The sequence below is a fragment of the Melopsittacus undulatus genome, chromosome 2, assembly GCF_012275295.1.
Source record: "Melopsittacus undulatus isolate bMelUnd1 chromosome 2, bMelUnd1.mat.Z, whole genome shotgun sequence".
NCBI classification, from domain to species: domain Eukaryota; kingdom Metazoa; phylum Chordata; class Aves; order Psittaciformes; family Psittaculidae; genus Melopsittacus; species Melopsittacus undulatus.
The window spans coordinates 67,674,848-67,694,333 of NC_047528.1; the positions used below are offsets into that span (position 1 = coordinate 67,674,848).

The 19,486-nt window shown below is 43.2% G+C and overlaps 1 protein-coding gene across 1 annotated transcript in view; it reads right to left on the reverse strand.

Moving 5' to 3' along the window:
• CYFIP1 (cytoplasmic FMR1 interacting protein 1) overlaps positions 1 to 16,794 on the reverse strand; it is a 78,904-nt gene extending 62,110 nt beyond the window's left edge. Inside the window, exon 1 of the mRNA XM_034071142.1 lies at positions 16,631 to 16,794. The gene's annotated coding sequence lies outside the window, so the exon portion shown is untranslated. The remainder of the gene's footprint in view (positions 1 to 16,630) is intronic.
• Between the last annotated feature and the right edge of the window lie 2,692 nt (positions 16,795 to 19,486).

A 19,486-nucleotide genomic window follows, 5' to 3' on the forward strand; every position in this document is an offset into this window, starting at 1 on the left:
AGGAGCAGGGCCCTGCCATCCCCACATGCAGGGGGAATGAGCAGATCTAACACCAGCTTTGCCAGAAGCTCACTGAGAGAAGGCCAGGACAGGCTGGTGATCCCACCACTCGCTGCACTTGCAGCAGCTTGACAGGAAAACCTCCTTATTTTCTCTTACCTAATTATGGTTTCCTGGGGGAAGCCCCACAGATACAGCAGCTTTACCCCCAAGGAAGAGTTCAGCTGATGAAAAAACAAACAAAACCCAGAGCAAAGGGAAGGAAGCAACCAGAAGTCATTACTTCTCTACCTTCAGAGAACAGCCATGCATCCTAAGCCATTGCCCAAAGCTATCATGCCATGTACGGAGAAAGCTAACCAGCAACTTTAATCAGCCACCACTGCAAAGGTCCAGGGGCCTTATGGTTCTTAAAACCCCAGCTCAACGCTTGCTGCAAGCCCAAGCATGTGAGGTTTTGTTAAAATAAACAAACAAATATTCATATTGTGCAATTTGTGATCCCTGCCCAAAAAGGAGGAAGGACTGGAGTGACAGGAGTGCTGGCTGGCAAAGCTGTGCTGGGACGCTTGCCCAACACCTGCCTACACGCAGCTCAACCTCTGTCACAAGAACCACAGTTACTCTCAAATTAGAGACCAGTAAAACCCACAGCATCATCCCTTCAATAAATAAACAAATGCCAAAAAACTTCCAGGTCTGGGCAAAAGTCCTGCAAGAAAGAAGGTCAGACTCCGAGCAGTTTTACCTTAGAGGAAACAGAAGAGAGTTGCCAAGAAGTCAGAGTATTTCACATAAACAATATTTTGGTTTTGGCCTAAGATTAAGCTTTAGCTAAAAAAGAATTAACTTTACACAGGTTAGTTTAACTGATGCTTTTCCTCGTCTTCACCTCTCTTATCAAACCAGAAACACTTGACTGTGCGACCGCTCTGGGATGTGCCAGTGGTGGGATCAATGGGCTCATAGCCCTGCCTCCCGCTGCACTGCACAACACTACAGAGAGGTGCTGTGAAAAGTTTCTCCATCCATGTTCCAAAAAACATAGCAACTTAGTACCTGCTTGTGCTATTTCAGAAAGCACACCTGCACACTTCTGGCCTCGGTATTTACAATTGCACAAGAGTAATCCTCCAGCATCAGCATCATGTTCAGGCTATCAGACTATGTGTGGATTTCTTTTTATACACTTGGAAAATAATTTAAAAATAGAAACCAAAGCATAAGCAAAACCAAAATCTCATTTCACTTACACTGCCACCTATGTAACAGCACAAGCCTGGGAAACCCCTGTTACCTGGTAAGAGACATAAAAGCAGAGACATAAAAGCTTCCTTCTGCCCTCTGGGTTGTGAAAAGAAATACAGGAAGGTGCATTTTTTCCCACTCCTTTAGCACAATTTCCTAAAGACAGATCAGCATTTTTCCAACAAGAAAAACATAAGCAATCGGGCACAGACTGTTACAAAAGCCTTCTTGTTTTAAGGTCACTTGCTGACAGCTCCACTTTGTAATTTTGCCAAAGGTATCCCATGTGCCTGATGTTTCTTTGGCCAAGTTCAATGCCCCTGTTCTCCAGTTTTTTTTACTCTGGTACCCAGCAAGATGTGAAAGAGGAAACAGCTCCTTCCTGCCCAGATTTGACACATTTGCAAGAGTTGCAAGGCCATAAATCACACTTCCCTTCTGCCCCCCAAGAGGTGAACACCAGATGTTTGACAATGGCAGTGGCAGGGAGGCAACTGGAGCTTGGGTATGCTCACACCATGTTAGCCAGGAGACCACACCATAGAACAGTTAGGGTTGGAAAGGACCTTAAGATCATCAAGTTCCAACTCCCCTGCCATGGGCAGGGACACCTCACACTAAACCATTCCAACCAAGGCTCTGCCCAGCCTGGCCTTGAAGACTGCCAGGGACAGAGCATTCAAAGCTTCCCCAGCTACCCATTCCAGTGCCTCAGCACCCTAACAGCTCATAGCTATATGCTGTATTAATTTTACTGGTTCTGCTCTACATTATTATTTTTAATTTACTATATCACACAGCCAGGTGACACCACCACACAGTTCATGCTCCATCCTGCCTGGGTGGAGACACAGAAAATGTTTCCTTGAAGTTTATTCTTTTGCTTCAGTTCTGATTGGGATGAGTACTGGGATGACCTGACTTGGTCAGGAGAGCTGACCTGTGCTGTGGAGAAGCTCACTGAGCTACTTCCATCACATTTTGTCCACATGAAAAAACAAGCCAAAAAGGCACCAAATCTTAGAGATCCCCTCAGCATTATTTACATTTTTATTTCAATCAGAGCTGGATTATTATTGCTAAATCTTTTGCCTGAATAGATTTTAATAATTTTTAAACGTCATGGTTCTGTACTGCTGTTCCCAGCCACGCAAGCCCTGCTCACAACAAATACCCTGCTTTGGTATTTAAAAGGAGATGACTCTCAATCCTAGCAGGCACATCATTTCCATATCTCCATCCTACAGAACAATGTCAAAGTCTTTGTAAAAGATCTATGCTCTTAATCCCAAGCATATCAGAAAACATGCAGCATGCATCTCTCAGCCTTGCGCTTCTATCTATGCCTCTGGAGACTTCAGACTACTTGAAAAAAAATATCAACAGGAGTAATCATGGGGAAAAGTCTTTTAGACAAAAGAAACAGAGGAAAAAAAAAAGGCCAAAATGAAAAAAAAAGACCAAATAAATAAATAAGCAAACAAGCAAGGTAAGGACCGAGAAAGCAGAGAGTAAAGAGCAGAAGTTCATTAACTTCAGAATCACTGTGAGAGGACTGCAGTAACAGTATTCAGCTCTCAAGCTCAAAGGTAAAAAAAAAATAAATCACTAAATTCTAGGGAGTTAAGTAATTATCGAAAAAACTTCAAGCTTTTAAGATTTCTTCCAGTGACAGGATTAATCAGGTCAGATTATTTACTGAAGAGAAGATCAAAAGAGAACTCAGGAAGTCAGTCTATAAATAGCTAAAACAGGAGAATGATGCTTGATGACAAGAGATAATTGTTATACATACTGAGCAGCGGTGCACACAACCCAACAGATGTAACTTGTAGCTAGCAACCAAGTTAAATAAAAATGGGTAAAGCAAATGAACTTAAATAACCATAGGCTTCTTGAGACCTTGTTGGAAATGCTGAAATTGCCACACAGTTCCTCTTTAGCATCTGTCACAAAACCTTGGCCAAGACTTCCCCAGAAACAGCCTCCTATGACCTTAAGAATCTATCCAGCTAAGCTTCAAAAAGACATTGATTTCCAGCATTAAAAGTTCAACTTCGAATAACTAGATTTGATGATATCTACTTACAGATGAAAAATAAAGCTCTTCACCACAAAAATTATCAGATGAAATTCTATGGCTGTGTTGACAAGATCAGGAGATGCTGAGGATGGTGTCATGTTATCACAAAACATTTTAAAAAACAGCAAAACAACCAAAACATATATTGAGTAATGTGAAAATACATAGGGGAAGAATGGGAAGTAACTCCTCTGAGAGGTACAAGAACATATGCTGTTTAAATTACTTGCAAATTGGCATTATTCCTGGACTAAGACTGTCATGTAACAATCCCCACAGAACACAGACAAACAGCACAATTCAATCTTTTGGAAGAAAAAAAGAAAGCAGAAGTAGATAGTATCTAGCTAGAGCAAAACCAACTTTTCTCCAGAAGACACTGATTTAGACTACTACACAGCAAGCAGACATTCACTTTACGGCAATTGTTGCTCTCCTTTTTGGAAAAATGAGTAACAATGTTAAATGTCCCTCAGATAAACTAAAATAATTAAAATCTAAATCCTATAGCTGATAGGCACTTTTTCCTTTGCATCACTCAAAGATTTGACACTCAAGCTTGAAATGCATAAGGATTTATCCTCACATAACCATCAGAGACGTAATCCAGCAGTCTCCCTCCTTGAAACATGGAGTGTTGCAGCACGTAATGATCTGGACACAGGGAAAGTTTGATAGAATTGTAGAATGGTTTAGGCTGGAAGGAACCTTACAGATCATCTAGTGCCACCATTTCCAGGTGGGTTTTTTTTGCTGTCAGCTCCTTAACAGCACACTTACTGCTGTGTACTGGCAAGACCAGGTAATGGACACAACCAGGTCTATCGCTACCAATGCTCATCTGACAGAATCTGAGTCATTAGGGTTGGAAGGCACCTCTGGAGATCATCTGTTCCAACCCCCTGCCAAGGCAGGGCCGACCTAAAGCAGGTTACACAGGAATGTGTTTAAGGAGGTTTTGAATGTCTCCAGAGGGAGATTGCATGAACCCCCTGAGCAGCCTGTTCCAGTGCTCTACTACCGTCATTGTAAAGAAGTTCTGTCTCATGTTGAGGAGAATCTTCTTGTGTTTTAGTTTATGGCCACTGCTTCTCCTCATTGCTTCACTGGGCACCACCGAAGGGAGTCTGGCACTGTCCTGCTGGCACCTGCCCTTCAGATGTTTATATGCATTAATGAGATCCCCTCTCAGTCTTCTCCACACAGGCCCAGATCCTGCAACCTCTCCTCACAAGAGAAATGTCCCCCACCCCTGACATCCTTGTGGCCTCCCACTGGACCCTCTCATCAGCTGCTCATGGACAGTGATTTCCTTTTACCATTTATGGCTAACAAAAACAAAACAAAAAGCATGAAAGAGACAATATTGTAAATTAATGCACTTTCTTCTGCTTAACTTCGGCTTAATTACCAGAACGTCCCCCCACAGCCTGACAGTAAAACAAGTGTCTTTGTTCAGCTAAGTTCAGTTGGGTCCTCAAGCTACCCTGGCATGAAGCACTGCAGCCAGTTAATAGGGGTATATTAAAAATGATAGATAAAATAACTTCTCCACTCATTCCTCCCACTTTTCAGTTGGACTCTGAAAATGGGTGCTGAAAAATGAGGCACATCCCGTCTGCTGCTGGATAACTGCCTAGACTGCTCCACCATGGCAGCAACAGCTAAGCAAATCTCTCCTGAACCTCTATCCTCTTCAAAGCAGCCCACCTGCCACTGTTTTCTCTTTTGACAGACCCTCTTCCCTCACTGCCCCAGATATACCCACCACCAGCTCTGGTGCACTTAGCCTGGCAGGCAGGAAGAGCTGAATGGGCAAAAAGTTGAGCCACGCTGAATCTCAGGATGAGAACAGTCAGAAAAGCAGCAGAACTGGCTAAACTCTTGCTGTGATTAGCATTAGAAGTAACAGGGCACACAGGGAAACAAACACAAAACTGCAAGTGCTTTTCCAGGAACAAAGAATAGAACAAAGTCACTACCCAGAGGTAGAGGGTGGAGCATTGAAATGATCATAAACTCTTCAGAAAGTCACAGAACAATTTGGGTTGGAAAGGACCTTAAAGCTTATCTAGTTCCAACCCCCTGACATGGGCAGGGATACTTTCCATTAGTTGCGCAACCTGGCCCTGAACGCTGCCACAGCTTCTCTGGGCAACCTGTGCCAGCACCTCAGCACCCTCACAGTAAAGAGCTACTTCCTTTACATCTCATTTAAGTCTATCCTCTTTCCATTTAAAGCCATTTCATTTGTATGAAGTCAAACCACAAGGATTTATTTACTTCACTCTTAAACACCAGTATCTTCAATACACACCTCAAAAAAGAACAAAACTAAGAAATTCTGCAAAGTTTACGTTTTCAGTCATTTAACCAAGAAAACTTGAGGTTTAAAAGGAGCATAAATCCATTCAAAATGCAGATAGTTACACTTCAAACAGCCTGAAACAGTTCAGCTAAAATATATCCTATGGCCACTGTAACTGCAGGGCAAGTTCCCACTGCTCAAGAGGAGATGAGAGGGTGGGGCCCCCCAGTCACAAAAGGCTGGATCAGCAGTTCAGGGCTGCAGCTGTCAGCCAGAGGCTGCATGCTCTGAGCTGGGATCAGCAAAGCTTGACCGGCTCAAGCACGGCTTCCCTCTTTCTCCCCTGTTGAAGAAGTCATCACAGCATGTTCAGCAACGTGCTACTGCAATTGTGTAAGTGCAAGAAGAAATGCTGCAGCACATCCCACCTCCTGCTGCACAGAATGGGCCATGCTTGCATGCAGTACAATGTAAACTCTTCAAACTAGCACAGATCCAACCAATAACCCCATGCAAATATCAGATTAGAATACAGACCAAGAAAGCAGAGGTGTTGGCGGACGTTCAGGGAACTGTTTTTGGTAAGGCCATGCTCCGTGTAACCCCAACAAAACCTCAAATACTGAAATTTGTAAGTAGAAAAAGTTATTTCATACCCAAAAAATTACAGAAGGATCATGCCAAAGAGTGAGTAATGAAGGTGGAGTTTAAACAACTAATAAGAATTGCTGCATTACAGAAACCTTAGAATATTTTATGACTTTGCAGCTGAGAACACTGTTTCATTTGACTGAAAACAGGTGTCAGGAAGGGATGCTCCCTGCCTTCTTGCAGTCCACTGAACACGTATTTTCATTTTGCTTTTAATTAGATGCATTTGATCTCCAAGTGCTTGTACATGTTCCCAAGCCCAAAATAAGACGAAGAGGAAGTATGTCTGTACTTTAAACAGCACTTCTTTTGACACTGACTCTCTTCTTTCCTATGCCTGCAAAAGCATCTTTTTTGAGTCTTGAATTAAAACAAAATCTCAAGCCTGGCATGGATACTGAAGATTACAATTGCCATGAAATCCATTAATTGAAATATATATCCACGAGTTGTTCTGTCTTTTAGAAACAGGCATAGATAGATAGATAGACAGAGTAAAGCTTCCCCTACTTTACAGAACACAATACCATGATGAAAAGCAGGAAAAATCCATGCACAACATTTAAAGAGGCTTATCCTTCAAAAAGGAGAAACAAAGTCATTATGCAATTCATTCACAGGACAGAAATTAAGACAAATTTAAGAAGGGGATTGAATAGCCTGCTCAGCTGAGGTCTATGGGACCAATCTCAGTGAACTCCATGGGAAGTAATGACAACATTCCCACAGGAACAGTCTTGGTCTGCACAGCAGCAGCAGTTTTATCCCTATAGCAACACAACATTTTTGGGTTTCTTCTGTTCCATTGCATCATTCTTCTATGTTACTGGCCTGCAGAAAATCAATTAAATAATTTTTCCTATGAAGAAAATTTGATTCAGTATTCTGTGTAATGCTCCTACTCATGAAGTAAGGAAGTTTGTCTCTTAAACCATGAGACAAAATGCCCTTGTGAAGAGAAAAGCTAACAAAAGGAACAGATCTTCTCTTCCAAGATCAGCACAACAATCACTTAACATATTCATTTTTCTTCCAAACCTCCAAGATATGTCTCTCAAAAATTCCCTTTTAGTTCTACTTCAATTAAATATCAAAAGCCTCAGCTGTTCAACTGCGTACCTAGCAATGCAGACTAGCAGAAAACATTTAACAGGCTGATAACTGAAGTGCTTCAGAGAACAGCAATGCACTGGATGTCCTTGTTTGAATGCTCTTTTTTCTGTTCTCTGGACGGCACAATCCCCCTTTTTGCCAAGGGGATCAGCGCAAGATGTTCCTTTCGGGACTGGAGCTCCTCTGCGTTCCTAAGCAACAGATTTGCATAAGCTGAAGGAGCACAGAAAAATGCTTTTCACATCATTTACTGGCCTGCCTGATTAAAGTAAAAGGCAGAAGAAAGCAAACAGCAGCTGACGGTCCTTTGTGCAACAGATCTGACATATTGTTAAGCCTGCAAAAATACATCTGCGATTGGAACAAAAAAGAAAGGCTCAATAAGTGCAAAAGAGAAAACAAAAATTCTGGGACTGAATTATCCCATGCCAGCACCATAGCAAGTCCCAGAAGAATGGCCACATAATGGAAACAGTTGATTTAGTATTAGGTTCCTATGGAGCAGTGTGGCTCACATCATTAACTGCTTTGCTCTGCCACTGGAGAGATACATGCTGGGAAGCAAGCTTCCAAGAGCAAACACAGATATGTGAAAAGGTAAGGCTAAAGCACAGAAAATCTTTTTTTTTTTCTTTTTTTTTTTCTGGTGGGGGGGTTATTACCTATTTATTTTTTAGAAAATCTCAACTCTGTGTTATGTCAGAGTGAATTTTTCACACGACAAGCAATCTCAATCTCTTTACACAAGCAAAACCTATGCTACCTACCTACACTTCAGTACTTAAAAGGAACCTACAAGAAACCTGGAGAGGGACTTTCTACAAGGGCATGCAATGGCAAGACAAGAGGGAATGGCTTTGAACTGACAGAGGGCAGATTTAGATTAGACATAAGGAAGAAATTCTTTACTGTCAGGGTGGTGAGACACTGGCACAGGTTGCTCAGAGCAGCTGTGGCTGCCCCATCCCTGGCAGGTTGGATGGGGCTTTGAGCAACGTGGTCTAGTGCATGGTGTTCCTACCCATGGTAGGGGTGTTAGAACTAGATGATCGCTAAGGTCTCTTCCAACACAAAACATTCTGTAATTCTGTGTATCTATGACTGTGCAAACAAGGTTCAAATGCTCAGATACACCAGTCTTATCACCTAAAAAAACCAAACTCTGCAGTATCAGATACATCAGTAAGCAACTACCAATGCAACCTAAAAGCTAGGCTTTCCTGACTCAGTACTGTCCCTCTCTCCCTCCCTCCCACAAAATAATCAGGGTCAGGAGGACACCATGGCTAACAATGCTGTCATGTAGCTGAAATGGCTGACACACTGACCACCAGCACTCATGACAATCGGTCATGCTCCTCAAGTAACTATGGGTGTTCCCTTCCAGTGTCCTGGATGAATTCAAGCACATTTACCATGATAGGAAGGCCTAACACTCTACTATCATCACAAGTTACGAATGGGGACGCTGAGGCTCCTCAGATGAAGCCTACACGGAGACCGGTGAGCTACAGCAGGACAGACTCACCTTCCTTGATGCCTGCCACCAGGTACAAGTCTACCAACTACTGCCTTTTAAAGTACCAGTAAGAGAACTCTCCCACAGCTGGTGAACACTGTGTAACCCTAGCACTCCCATATCATAGCGCAAGGCTGAACTCACTGTATTCTTGCTGTCAAGTTAGCATAAGAGTGGCTTTATCTTTTCCTGCCTGCCAGCAGCAGCCCATGGATGAGCACATACTAATTCTACAGCAGCAGCAGCTAACAGTCAATGATGCAGCAAGTAATGATCACATATTTCATCAGGCAGCCTGATTAGTACTATGTATCTGCAGTATCATTCCAAATCTTGAAGTTTTAGAGGAGATGCAAGTTCTTGATGATAAAACATAAGGTCAAATGGTATCCCGATGCAGGAATCTCACATGCATTGCAATGTACACACTTCAAAAAAATGGGAAACCAATTCTGCTCATCCCCACTTGTTTTATTAGAGAATCCACTATGATGATATGGGAAAAGCTAACCCCATAAAGTTTGCTCCAAAGGCATTCCATGTATGTGAACAAGGAGGGAGGGCTTGTCTCTGCAGCATGCACCCTGCTATGCAATGGAAGTTGTGCTGCAGGAATTCACAGAGGGGTTTTGCTTGCTTTGTTTTATCTGTGTACCTAAGCCTGAAGCCCAAGACATAAGTCACCAATATAAAATATTGGGGCTAGATGGCTGAGGGGGTTTGTGTTAATTTACTAATTAATTCTTACAGAGCTGAGTTAGTTCTGAGTCAACATGGAAACAAACGTATTAATCCTAAACTTCTGTACATATTAAAAACCCTTCAGCCATATCTGGCCTCTCTTCAGGCTGGAATTAAGTTAAAGATTGAACTGTTGTCTCATTCTAGGTTTGGCATGCTGAGATCTATTTTGCTACACTTAATTGCTCCATCCCTTTAATAATCCCTGATATTACATCTTAGAGTTGCACCAACTGCAGCTTACATTTTGTTTGTCCTTCAGTTTTCAGTTCCTCTTATTGCTTCTTGACTAACTCCTTTCTCTTTTTCACATTCTTTTCCTCTCACACAGTTCACTCCTCCCCTCCCCTGTTTAATCTTCTTGTTTCCCTGCTTTGGCCATTTTGCTGGGCTGCTGCGGTTACCTCCTACAGCTGTCCCCAATATGCATTTCTTCTATAGCTGTTTCTAAGCCTTCCCGCTGCTTCACGGTTGTGTGAGGAAGCAATGCTGCATGGCATTGCTTTGGACAAGACCACATCTTGGCACAGAAGCTAAGCACAGGGATTCTGGCATGTTCAGCAGTTGTGAAAAGTGCTCTCGTTTCTTAGCAAATATAAGATTCCCAGTGTAAGGATTCTGCAAAGAATGAGGAAAACAGCAAGAGCAATAACCACCAAAGAAGAGGAGGAAGCATATGCCCATGGAGTTAGCCTGGCATTGCTCAGACACAGCACCTTTCATCCTGCAGAAAGGATACCATAGATTGCTCATGCCTATTCAACATGGGTTTGGTCAATTGTCCTTTGCATTTGGTGTGGAGGGACTGCTAGCACCTTAAGCAAAATGGGCACACCTGTGTGCATATGCTGAAAGAAGTGGTTGGTAGTGGGCTCAGCACCAGTCTGTTATGACAGGTAATGGAGATGAGACACAGATTAAAAGACAAGAGTCTGGAAACTTTAGATTTAAATCTAAGCAACAACACAGTCATTCAGACAAACTGTTTATTAAAGCATCAGTTTTTGAACTGTACTTTCATTTCACAGGACTAGTGGAAGGTTTCCCTGCCCATGGCAGGGCGGCTGGAACAAGATGATCCTTAAGGTCCCTTATAACCCAAACCATTCTGTGACTCTATGAAATTAAGAAATTAAGAACAAAACCTTATTTTCTCATGGGAGGGGAGGACAGCACTCTTTTCCAGAGCCCACTTCCAGGCATGGTTTCTTCAGGGTCATCCTGAAGAAAACAGCTTCTCTGTGGATCCCACCTAACAGAGCCCCTGCCTGTGCAGAGGCCAAGAGCCACAGCACCACTGGGGGCAGCCCCCCAGCCTCCTTTGGCAGTGCCTCTGCATTATCCATCCTGCTATGTCTACAGCATACACCCCCAGATAATATGACAGGCATTAATTTTATCCAGCAGGTTTATTCAATGCAAATCTACAGCTAAAGCTCTGACTTCAGCACTGTCTTATTTTAACTTTTAAAAGTGAACAAATACTTCAGTAAAAATTACTATAATAGAGGCTGTCTGATGTCATTCTCACTGCTTCCCTCTATCTGTAAGTACTTAGGAAGTCAACAATGCAACACTGCTTTCATTTAAGCAAAAAAATTACACTGCTTTATCTGAAAAAGAAGTTGGAAGATATTTTAGGCAAATTTGTACTATTCATGCTTAAAAGTATTCATTTAATATCTGAAGCAAAAGAATAATGTAAAATTTTGCCAAATTACAGTATTTAAGGGGGGCGGGGGGGAACAAAAAAAACAGTAAAAAAACCAAACAGGTTTCTGGTGCTATTAAAAAAAAAAAAAAAAAGGAAAAAAAGAAGTACCCTATGTGCATTACAGGGAAGAGGATGAGAATCAAACAAGAAGCAAGTTATGATAGTTCCTTTAAAGAAAATTAGGAAATATTACAGGACAGGGTGAAGGAGAAAATGGAAATAAGCAAATAGCTTTTAGTTTAAGCTTTCTTCCTCCTGTAAGAGAGCTCATCATCTGTAACTAATGTTTTACACTTTCATTTTTATACAAAACATGAAAATATGCAGTTTCAGTGAAAACCTGTCAAAAGCTTTACTTCCCATATCACCAGATCAGCATCCACATCTATCTTGAGCAATGTGTCATGACAGTTCATCTAAACTTTACATTCAGAATGCATAATTCAGTGTATTCTTATTGATTTAATACACCAGTGAACCCACTTAAAATAATTAGAGCTACACTGAAAGAAGGCTATAAATCGAGTTCACATCTACAGCATTTTTCTTTTCTGTCAACAGGCTGTCCATGTCCCTTTCAGAAGTATTTTAAAGTGGCATACAGCACTACCATATTTTTAGCTAAACCCTAGAAACAAGCTGCTTGTATACCTACACTGCATAGAGAAGGCACTTCCAAAAGCTCTTCATACCATTTACATAGCTTAGCACATCTACTGTCAAGACTCACGTCCTAACATAAAAACACAGCACTGGTTTTGAAATCCAAGTATGTATTTCTAAAACCAAAAGCATCATTTAACTTTTTTCTTTTACTTAATACTGTATTGATCCATAAGATCATTGCTGAGACTCAACCCTGCAATCTACCATCTCCCATAAGCATAAATCTATGTGCTGCCTGAATTCTCAAGATGCCTTTCAGTGGAGGGTGGGGAGGGGGAATGGCATTTTTTTGCTCCAAAGTAGCAATGCTTGGCTTTAAAAATCTGCTCGGTCATTCTACTATCGCCTGACCACTATTCCTGAAAAACCTCCCTGCAGAAACCAGCCCTCTGAGAGGATTGCCAAGGGACACCCCATTAAACTGAGAAAATCTCCCAAAGTCTGGCCCAAGCATGGAGAAATCATGCAATCATTTTCCGTGAGTAACACGTTTGTAAGCCACAAGTGCTCTGAATGGAACAGCAACAGAAGATGTGGGGAAGGGATATGGCAGCAGGGCATAAGTGCTGCTCCTAGCTGTCCCTGGGAACAGGGACCACTGTTTCCCACATGGGAAGGCTTGAAGAGCTGGGCACCCAGCACCCCCAGCCAGATCCGCTCTCAACCCTGCCACCACAGCCTTATATCACCTCTCCCACAATGGTCTATCTCTAGAAATGCTACATAGCTATATATTCACTTGCTGTCCTGCTGACAGTCAGCCTGAAGGGAGGGGGAGTTCTGCTGAGGTGGCAAATGCCCGACAGTTATTTGTGCTTATTACCTCTATCTACCACAACCCTACTTTTTACAGCTAGAAGTCCAAGACTGCCACTTTTCCCAGAAAAACACTGCACTGTCTGCAGACAGGATTTTCACTGCAACATATATTTATGTTGCACATATATTTACAGACATAAGAGATCGAGAGCAAACAGTACGTACTGACACAGAGGAAAATCTTTCAAGCCCTCTAAAGAAAACAAGCTTCAGATTTTTTTCACTGGTATGTTTGAGAGATAAGGAGATCCCAGATGAGTTACAAGTTTTGGTGCTAAGAGACAGAAAGACTATCTGCTATTTTGCACTCTCCTACAGCAAGTCTCATCAATGATTAATTGATGACACATTAATTTTACCACTAGAAAGGCAGGTGGTGTGGATTAATGGAATTATACTTAAACCAAGGAAATCAATACACACTCTCAGTTACCAGTATTACACAGTGTAGCATACCCCTGAGCCCTACACACCTCAGTATCTACAGAAAGATGTAAAGAATCCACAGGCAGTAAGGAAGAAGCCTAGACTGATGTCTGTGGCTTAAAACATAAGTTCTCAGTAAGTTTTTGTCAGTATACAGTCATATTTCACAATGTTGAAATGTTCTTCTTTTATGTTACTGTGACAGACCTGCACACATGCACCCAAAAACAAGGACAAGCACAGGTGCCTTCCATTTGTTATGTATTCAAGTAACAATGTAGCCAGAAATAACAAAATGCCCTGCAAGAATAAGAGCTGTCAGAGGCCCCTTGTAACAAAGTATATTTTCTAAATATCAGTAGTTTCCAAATCTGTTATATTTACTACTCCCTCTGTGTGTGTGACCTGACTGAGAGCATGTCCAAATGGCAGCTCAGGCCGGTTTAATCATACCGCCATGTGCATGAGTGGATGGATCCATCCACTTCACTGGCCATTCACACTGGGATTGTGTAAAGTTCTTGCAGCATCCCTAGGTAAACAAACAATTTGGAACAAGAATAATTGCTTTTTAAGTTGGGGCTTGCCATAGTAACTACAGCCATCTGAAAACATAAACAATAAAAATACAGAAACTGCTTCAGAAGAAGTAAAACCAGTCATACAGCTGACTTTGGACTGACTATGGTGTAACACGCTGCCCAACATAAAAGTTTACTTTACTTGTTGGTACAGCAAAGGAACCACATGAAGAACTTGCCTCAAGAACACAGAGAAATGACTGTAAAATTAAAAGTCTTGATGCACACATAAATATCTGCTAAAATTCATTGTATTCTGTATAGCATTGCAAGCTATTCCAGCAGCTTTCAGACCAAAGGAAGAATAAAACCAAAGCCAGGAAAAGGAGCTTTGTGGGGATTTTTTGTTTCATCTTTTTGTTCTAACTTCGCAGCTCAAATCCAACTACCCTGAAACTTCCTCCTCACCCTGAATATCTTGGAAATCTTTGAGAAACAAAACAAGAAGTAACAATCAGATGATTCTAAAAGAGCTATGACAAGATTGTGAAACCTACCCTCAGGAACAAGCCATGTCCCACAGAAGAGTAAATAAAGCACCAACTAAAACTTGAGTACATCAGACAGACATACTCCTTTATAACGTCTAACATAAAATACACAGCTGGAACAGCTGTCTGTTAATTATTTAATTGCACCATGAAACCTGTGTAATGGCTCAAGGGAATTTGTGGGTTGATCGCACTTCAGGAAAACTGAAAAAACAAGAACTTTGTCCATGTATGCTCTGAGCACTACACCACTAAAGGATTAGCAGATTTTTAAGTCACATATTCAGAAGCTCAGAACTGAAAAGCCTGGACTGATTGTGAAACACTCCCTCTCTTGTAATGTAGACTTTTAATTATTTTTAAAGAACTCATGAAATCAGCTCCACTTAGGTTTAAATACAGTGATATCTACTAAGTGGGAAGTTTTTAAATTAATACATTTCAAACACCACTTCACTGTCCTCACCAACACCCTCAACAGGAACTGACCAAACCCAAGGTATGTGAACAAAACACATGCCTTACTCATCTTCAGCAGGGCAGTTTGGGGAAGGGAAGTGGGTTGCTCTCCTAAGATTCTGAGAGGTTTATTCCCAAAATAAATAAATCAGGTGTTGCAATCTGAAACCCACGAAGTACAACTGAGATTTTCCATTAAAAAAAAAGCCCACAAGCCACCAAACAGAAAAAACCCAAACCCCAAGCAAACCAAGCTCCTGCAGAGAAAGACTACTGACTACATTTCTTAGAGGGCAAGCCAAGCAAGTTTTGACGATACTAAACTAAGCCTTCCTGCTGTACTCTGATGCTGTACAGACTGCGTCCAAATTCCTCCTCCTTCCTGGCAACTATAAAGTCAACTGGCTGCCTACACTAGCCAGACTTCACAGACCAGTTGTCTGGGAACACTTAAAGAGCCTTCTACATTATTAGATGAGGAGAAACTCTGTGTTTACAAAAGCAAGTGTTTTCAGAAGTAGGGCTTAAATAAAGCCAAGAGCTAGAACTCTGAAGGACTAGCAATGCATTTTCTAGCACATAGCTCAGAGATATTCAGTCTGAGCATAAAACAGTTTGTATAAGTGCAATTAATATAAACATAACGCAGAGATCACAGAAGCGCATTACAACATTATTAGAAGCTCCACTTTGAAAAACACGCTAACCAGCAACACTGCATGCGTGCGTGTTCAGCAAGTTTATTATAAAAGCTATGGTAAATACGTAACTGGAATGCAATAAGGACCTGAGTCCCTCATTAGCCTAAGCTTTCAATTTCCACAGTTCACTGCAAAGCGTCGTATGACCTTCTAATTAAGAAGTTCCTCCAGACAGCTTTCCTCCCCCTCCAATACACACTCTCCAGCCACCACTTCAGGCAGCCTGGCTACATCCCACAAAGACAACTTCCTCCGCACTGCCTCCCTGGCACAAACAACCATTTACATGTCTAAATGCTACTCAAACCGGTCATCAAACGGCGCAGGAACAAAAACCAAGGCAATGAGAGCCTACGGAAAGGCAGGGTTGCTCTTGAACCACAGGAATACTCACAGAGATGAAGTGCGTGTTTACCTTCGCCTCCTTGCTCGTCAGGGACAGGCAGGAGACGGATGGGGTTACCGCCGCCCATCTGGGCAGTTCTGTGTTTACACTGCCACTCTCCCTACAGCATTAGTTATTTTAACTGGGTAACACTCAGCTTCCTCAAGAGGAAGTTACTTTATGTCACTCTATGTATCCTTAGACACTAGACCATCTCATTCATCTAAAGGACGGCATGAACTTGCATAAAGCTTTTCACTTTCATTTTTTCCCTTCTAATCCACTCTGGGACAGCCTAGGAAGCAGAACTCCAACCACCCCTGGCTACCGACACAAGAGCTGTGCCCGACAGGGAACAAGTCAGACCCCACACCCATTACAAACACCCTAAAACTGGCTTTTACCTACCTCCTGCTGAGGCGTCACCCACTGCCGGGGCCCGCCTCAGGGAACGGCTACTTGCCTGTTGCCCACCCCCCGGCCACACCAGCGCCTCGGAGGCGAGGCCCGGCTCCGCCTGAGTGCTGGGGACCAGCGCCAGCAGCAGAGCGGAGGGGATAAATAAATCCCAAAGCAGCGCACCGGGATCGCGGTCACCAGCGGGAGGATCGCGGGACTGCCCAGCACCCCTCACAGAGCGCCTACAAACGGGACGGGGGGAACCCGCAGCCGGACGGCCCCGACCCGCGGGCAGGCCGCTCCGGGCCCGGGTTAGCGCTGCTCACCCGTTCGCAGCCGGCTCCTGGGAACGGCGCTGTCCGGCGGTGCGAGGAGCCCGCCCGGGGGCTCCGGCCGCCACCGAGAGTCGCGCTAGCCCCGGCGGCTCCGCTCCTGGGCCGCGCCTGGCGGGGAGTTTCCTGTCTGAGTCACTTCAACCGGGAGCTGCTCAGGGAAACACCCTTCCTGCCGCTCCAGCTCCTCCTCCTCCCGCCTCATCCCAAACCTGCCGCCCCTTCCCACCCCGCCAGGCTCCGGCTCCTCCTCCTCCTTCCGCGGGGCTTCGGGAGCCGTCCCGGCGCTGCGGCTGGCGGGAGCCGCCTCTGGGCTTCCAAGGAAAGAGACCTTTCCTGTGGCGTACGCACAGAGAAAGCCGTATGTAAGAAGACGAATCTATCCCTCAGTCGGCCGTGCCCCCGTCGCGCTGCTATTCAAACCGGATAGCGGCCCGGCAGCACTGTGCGAGCCCCGCAGGAAAGCCAGCGGCAAGGGACCGCCGTCTGCTTTTCACCTGAGTGTTTTCCACTTGACAGTTTTGGCAGAATGGGGAGGGGGAGAGCGCGGCAGTGAGGATGGAGGACCCAGCCTTAAGGAATGGAAGAGTATCCCGTAGGAAACCCTTATAAATGTCCCCTAGAGGGTGCTCATGACTTTTCCATAACGAAATGACACTGTTCATTGAAACTAAAAATAGAAGCAACGCGAGAATGGCTACTTTCTATTGCCTGTTGCCAACCTCCCACCCCCTTTTTTTTATAAAACACAACAAATACATATATACTTGCTCATTGTAAACTTTGCTTACCTTTTCCACGTAATAGTTTCCCGTTTCAGCTCTGTTTTTCACAGAATGGATGAGGTTGGAAGGAACCTTACAGATCATTCAGTTCCAACTCCCTTTCCCTAGACCAGGTTGCCCAAAGCCCGTCAGACCTAGCCTTGAACACTGCCAGGGATGGGGCAGCCACAATTTCTCTGGGCAGCCTGTACCAGTGTCTCACCACCCTCACGTGAAGAATTTCTTTCTTCCTTATATCTAATCTAAATCTCTCCTCTTTCAGTTTAAAGCCATTTCCCCTTACCCTACCTTGCACCACAACATGAAACTGACAGCCTTTTTTCACTAGTTTGTCAAGATTGTTCCTTCCATCCACGATGTTATTGGCAGACAGAATGCACAAACCTACTACACACAGGAGTTAGGGGCAGTTGAGAGCATGAGAACTTCCAAACATTTGCTTGTATTGGACTGCTGTAAGTTCCATCCAAAATCGCGTTTACTCTTGAAAATCTTCTCTAAGCATCAGCAAATTACAAAGTACTGCTATAGCAAGCAACTTCAGGTCTCTAACAAGTGTTAGTGGGACACTGTGCTACTAATGATTTTTGTGCTGAGGACTAATCCTTTACTTTGTATGTTGTTTGGTTTGTTTTTTCCCCCAAACAAGTTTCCAGTGTATTAGGTTTCCTTAAATAGCATCTACCATAAAGTCTTTGGAAAGCAGGGATAATTTGCTAAACCCTCTAATTCTCTTTATTTCCGGTACTCTCTAATCCAATTATTCCACCCATTCCATTATCACCAAGGACTCCCATAGCTTGCAAAGAAGTTGTGCGTCAATGCAAAATGTTACTGTTACCATTTCACTGTATCATAGACACATCTTCACAGCCCTATTTTCCCCAGTGCTGCAATACACCCTTTTCTAGGATGTGGCTCCTTATCCTTCTCTGTCTGTATATATTCATAAGCATTTTCAGTGCACAGACCAAATGAACGAATTTCACCCTTCACAGCTCCTTACACACCTATCATCAAACCCAGCTTGGCCAAAACTATAAAACACAAAAGCTGGATGCTTTCATTTCTAAAGTAAAACAACAACTGATATTTTCCAGTGCAATCCTCCCTTTCCCACAAACCATACCATCTGAGCAATAGCTGCTGATCCTAAGGACAGGCCCTGCAATGCTCCTTTAAAGGAACCTTTTGTGCAGGTGAAGGAGCTACTTCCCCAGTGCTGAAGCAATATGCTTTTCATCAGCATTCCTGTACTCAAGTTTATAGCTACCCATAAAGTCAGATAACAAAATACTGATGATGATGTGCAGCTAGTCAAGGTTTGTGTTGCTTTTCTATTACTTGATACTGGAATTTGAGGACAACCACATTTTACCGTCTAGATGTCTATGTTCTCATGTAACATGGTGCTTATCAGAACCATTTTAAAAGAGCCCACTTCACATCACTCCAGCTGCCTGATTTAACTGTGCAGTGCCCTCATGGCTCACTGCTCTTCCCACTTTTGTGCTATTTAAGCACTGCTTACGACAATGCTTGATTAAAGGCGTTCAGGGGGTGTCTATGACCCGCTTCACTCCATACTATATCCATCCTTCTTAATTACTCCAGCCACATTGAACGTGGGCCTTCTGGGCCTAGCTAAAATATACATGTATTCCTAATTGAGCTGTTAACCGATCTCCCATCACTAACTGGAGGTTAGGTGTGGTTTTTATAAGGCCAAGGGCTAGACTTGGGATTTCAAACAGCCCTTTCTTGGGTGGTATTTATTTAAACCTGGTATTTAACCCATGCCTGTCAACAATCTCTAGCGAGATCCAGAACACTAAGGTATCATGCTCCTAGCAATTTACGTACCCTACACCTAAAGCAGATGAACATCATAGTATGGCAGTAAAAAGCTAAATGCAACTATCTGAAGACCAGATAAAGCCTTTGTTGAAGGCACCATGCTAGGCACAGACATCCACATGCCAGTTTCCTGAAGTACACCTATTTTCATTTTACTTTTGATATTTCTTTGGACTTTATAGTATTTATCCAAAGTCAGGAGTCCACA